Source organism: Benincasa hispida, chromosome 3 (assembly GCF_009727055.1).
Source record: "Benincasa hispida cultivar B227 chromosome 3, ASM972705v1, whole genome shotgun sequence".
In the NCBI taxonomy this organism is placed as follows: Eukaryota; Viridiplantae; Streptophyta; class Magnoliopsida; order Cucurbitales; family Cucurbitaceae; genus Benincasa; species Benincasa hispida.
Window position 1 is genome coordinate 71,159,075 of NC_052351.1, and position 5,284 is coordinate 71,164,358.

The following is a 5,284-nucleotide window of genomic DNA, read 5'->3' on the forward strand; positions in this document are numbered from 1 at the left end:
ACTTGATCAGCGCAACATGGTGGGCGCATCCGAGTGAAAGGATAATTAAGATCGATGGGACAGAAAGCTGACGGCAGTCGGATCCAAATTAAGTTGATAACCGATAATGGTCACAAAGTACATCCAGCTTTATCGGTGACAATTATCCAGCGCATCAGTCAGGAATTAAAGTTGTCCCATCTGTAAAACCGGGAGAGAGAAGTCACCTTTCACCTTTGATGCCCTATAAATATCAAGTGCATTCTTCAGAGAAGGGGTTAAACAGTCGATTAGTTGATTAGTTAACGAATTCATCAGTGCTTCTGTTTATAGTTTTCTTTTCCATTTTACAGCGGAGTAAGAGAAGAGTGGTGATGCTGGAGATCGCCCAAGGCAGCTCGAGGGAGAACCTTGGGGCGTAAGAGCAGAGAGCGGGCTGGCTCTCGCGAGAGCGAGCATATCTTTAGAGCATGAGTAGAAATAGTGTAAACGTCTGGCAGCAATAAATTGCTCCAGGCTCTTACTATACTTGCATTGTTATTTTGTACTTCATCTCATATCTATTCAATGGAAGTTCTATTTCTACATCTGCTCACTCTCTTAATACGCATGAGTAGCTAAACTAGTTGAATGGGTTGAGAAGAACTAAGCTAACATGATCTAGGAAGATCATTGCTTGCGATTGTCTTGTTTTATGCTGTGCAAAATACCCTTCAGAGTTACTCGAGAGAGAGAATCTAAAGAAAGAACCTAATGTCTCGAGAGAGCTATGTTAGAATCTGAACTCGAAAGAGCAAGATTAGGCTTGCATAGAGAAGAGATGGGGACTTAGAGATAAGCTCCGTTTGCCAACTTGCATCGCATGCATCCTAGGAATGGGAATCATAACATGTGGTCGCATATTTGTGTGAACGTCATATTGTCATCGCATAAATAGAGATAGAGGTTTATGTGTAAATCCTGTAGACTTATCGCATATTTATCACATGCGTTCTAGCCTTAGAAGCTGTAGCATTCACGTCGAGAGGTGGTTTACTATTGTATGCATGTTGCATGATCACAAAGCATGAACACATTCTAGGGAGTGTTAGCCGAAACTTTTCTCAACCGTTCGCCGCATATTCATTGTATTTCCCATTTACCAACTAATTTTCAAACTCTGCAGCATTCGTTATTTATTTTCACTGATGCAAACAACAACCCAACGCTTTATTTATTTAACTGGTTACTGCAAGTTTTTATAAAAATCACCAACGCAACTATTTTCACAAGTCCTTATGTTCGACTCTGGACTTACCAGGAAACTCAGAGGAATTTATACTTGAATTCCGCTGGGGAAATTTGAGTGCACAACGCAATCCATCAATGCATATCATCCATATTTTCATTCAATAAAATCAATGCGTCAAGTTTTTGGCGTCGTTGCTGGGGACATCAGCAAAATAGTTGTTAACCGTAATTTTTGTGAATTCTTTGCAGAACTCTCAATCTCTGGCGAACTATGACCCGGAGATTGAGAAAACATTTCGAAGGAGACTAAGAGACCGTCAATAGCAACCAACATTCGACAAAGAAGAGATGGCGGAGCAGCTTGGAAATGAGCACCAAACAATAGCAATGTCATGGCAAATCCGTTTCTGTTGGCAAATGATCGCAATAGGCCCATTAGAGACTATGCATCGCCAAACCTCTATGATTTCTCTCCGGGAATCATGAGGCCTGCCTTAGACGGAAGTAGATTTGAAATGAAATCGGTGATGCTGTAGATGATCCAGGCTGTAGATCAATTCGGAGGAAGGCGTGGTGAGGATCCGCACGCCTACCTCCGAAGTTTTATTGAAATCTGCAATACTTTTGTGTTCCCGAACATCTCTGCTGAAGAAGTTCGACTAAAATTGTTCCCATTTTCACTCTGTGATAAAGCTAGGAAATGGGCTTATTCGCTCGAACCAGGAGAGATCACTTCTTGGGAGTAGGTGGTGGAGAAGTTTATGAAGAAGTATTTTCAACCTACCGAAAATGCAAGACAAAGAAAGCTTATTACTAATTTTGAACAAGAGATGGACAAATTACTCAACGATGCTTGGGTGAGGTTTAAAAGGTTGGTCCAAGATTGTCCGCATAATGGGTTGCCAGACTGCCTACAAATGAAAATTTTCTATCACGATTTGAATCCTGCTTCGCAGACCGCTACTAATGTGGCAGCAGCTAGTGGTCTGCTTGACAAGACTTACGATGAGGCGAAGAACATCCTGGACCGCATCTCCAAAAACCATGAAGACTAGAGGAAAAGTGACCAGAGATTAAGACTCAAAGATTCTAATGCAAATAACGGTGCTATTGTTTCATTACAAAACCAAATGATCACAATGATGAATTTGATTCAAGGAATGGTGATCAGCAGCCCAACACTGCAAGGTGGGCAAATCAATGTAATAAGTCAAAATACCGCAAGGTGTGCGACTTGCGGTGATGGGCATGCGATGGAGGATTGCTCGCAAAATCCACAGTCTGTATATTTTGTAAAGAATAACCCCTTTTCAAACACTTACAACCCCGGATGAAAAAACCACCCCAATTTTGATTGGAAGAGTCAATAACAAAATTTTCAATCTGTGGTGCAAAAAGAAAGGTCACCAGGATTCTTTCAATGCAGCAACGGTCAACAGAGCAACCAAGCAAGTAGCTCACAACCACCGCAATCTTCTTCTCTAGAAAGTCTGTTGAAGCAATATATATAGAAAAACGAGACAGTGCTTCAAAGTTAGGCTACATCCATCCGCAACCTTGAATTGCAAATGGACCAGATTGCGAATGAGCTCAAAAGTAGACCGCAAGGGGCGCTGCCAAGTTCAACCAAGCTTCCACGCAACCCAAGGGGATCAGGAAAGGAGCAATGTCAGGTTGTGACATTGCGTAATGGAAAGATTGTTGAAGGAGAAAAGAAGGAGCAGAACAAATCAAATTTCACCGCAACTGAGCCTGAGATTGCAGCAATGCAAGAAGAAGTAAAAGAAAATGAAGCAATAGAACCTGAGGTTGCGTCAACCTCAAAGTCAAATGAAACGAGAACCGTGAAAGTTCAGTTACCACCCTTCCCTCAGAGGCTAAGGAAGAAGAAAAACGAAGAGGTACATTACCAACGCTTCCTGTCTATGTTAAAACAATTACATGTTAATATTCCTTTCAGTGAAGCGATTGAGGAAATGCCTGCCTATGCCAAGTTTCTGAAGGACATGGTAACTAAGAAGAGAGGCGCTGGAAAATTTGCCACGGTACCACTAACGTAAAGTTCCAAATCTATTATCCCACTAAAGATGAGCAATCCTGAGAGCTTTACTATTCTTTGCTCCATAGGAATACTCTATATTGGGCAAGCCCTATGTGACTTGGGGGCCAGCATAAATTTGATGCCGTTGTCAATATTTCGACAATTAAATGTGGGGCAACTTGTGCCCACATCTGTGATTCTCCAATTGGCTGATAGATCTCTGGTTCATTCAGAAGGTAAGGTGAAGGACGTGCTGATCACGATTGATAAATTCATTTTGCCAGCTGACTTCACCATCCTAGATTATGAGGCCGACAAGGATGTACCCATCAATTTGAGGCGACCTTTTCTATCAACGGGTCGCGCTCAAATTGATGTGCACAAGGGAGAAATCACTTTGAGCATAAACGGACAGAAGCTCAAGTTTAATATAATTCGTGCCATGAAATTTTCTGATGAGGAAGACTTGCAAGATTCTGAGGATGACCAGAATTTGATTGAAGAAGAAAATTCTGATGAAGAGTGTGAAGAAGAGGATGCCAACGCATCCGTAGCTGCTTGCAATGCAATTGTAGCAAAAACAAACAAAGAAGAAGGATCGATCGCAACACAAGAAGAAAAGCCGAAGGAAGAAAGAAAAATAACACAACCTTCTCTCGTAGAACCACCAATACTTGAACTAAAAACCCTACCAACATATTTGAAGTATGCATTTCTGGGGCAGAATGAGAAGCTGCCAGTGATAATTTCCTCTGCGCTCAACGAAGATCAAAAGAATGCGTTGATGAGCATTCTCAAGAAACATGTACAAGCAATTGGCTGGGCGCTCGCTAACATCAAAGGAATTAGCCCTGCATATTGCATGCATCACATTCGTCTCAAGGATGACCACAAAGCAACTATTGAAAATCAACACATACTTAACCCTGCGATGAAGAAGGTAATAAAAAAGGAGATTATCAAGTGACTGGATGCCTGTCTCTTATACACATCTAGATGTGTATAAGAGACAGAATCAATGCAGATTTAACCCTGGATGAAGGAGGTCGTAAAAAAGGAGATTATCAAGTGACTGGATGCGGGCATTATCTATCCCATTGCAGATAGCACGTGGGTCAACCTGTCTCTTATACACATCTAGATGTGTATAAGAGACAGGGACGGTAGTCCCCAATGAGAACAATGAATTAATACCGTAAAGAACCATCACAGGATGACGCATCTGCATGCACTACCGCAAACTGAATGCGGCCATAAAGAAAGATCACTTCCCTTTGCCATTCATCAATCAAATGATGGACAGATTAGCAGGGAATGATTTTTATTGCTTCTTGGATGGATATGTCGGGTACAATCAAATCATGATAGCTCCTGAAGACCAAGACAAGACCACATTCACCTGCCCATATAGGACATTTGCTTTTCGCCGCATGTCGTTTGGCCTCTGCAATGCACCAAGCACGTTCCAAAGGTGCATGTTAGCGATCTTTTCAGAATATCTCGAGGACTCAGGAGAAATATTTATGGATGACTTCTCCTTTTATGGGAACACGTATGAAGTCTGCCTAGCCAATTTGGAAAAAATCCTGAAGAGATGTGAAGAACGAATTTTGTGCTCGACTGGGAAAAATGTCACTTCATGGTGAAAGAGGGTATAGTGTTGGGACACAAAGTCTCCCGGGAAGGGTTGGAAGTGGACAAAGCAAAGATCGACGCAATTGAAAAGCTTCCACCTCCAACCAACGTGAAGGCTTTGCGAAGCTTCTTAGGGCACGCTAGATTCTATAGACGATTCGTCAAGGATTTTTCTAAAATAGCACGACCACTGAGTGCGTTGTTAGAGGTGGACAGAAAGTTTGAATTTGACAATAATTGCCTCAACGGCGCCCATCTTGATTATGCCGGATTGGACACTGCCGTTCAAAATCATGTGCGACGCAAGCGGGTATGCGATGGGAGCCGCGTTAGAGCAAAAGAAGAAAACTATTTTGCACCCTATCACATATGCAATTAAAACTCCGAACCCTGCTCAAA

At 42.1% G+C, this 5,284-nt stretch overlaps 1 non-coding gene across 1 annotated transcript; it reads right to left on the reverse strand.

Annotated features, from left to right (window-relative positions):
• Window positions 1–2,003: 2,003 nt before the first annotated feature.
• Window positions 2,004–2,110, reverse strand: LOC120074799. The gene has a single exon (XR_005481081.1). It is a non-coding gene; the product is annotated as a small nucleolar RNA R71 (small nucleolar RNA).
• Between the last annotated feature and the right edge of the window lie 3,174 nt (window positions 2,111–5,284).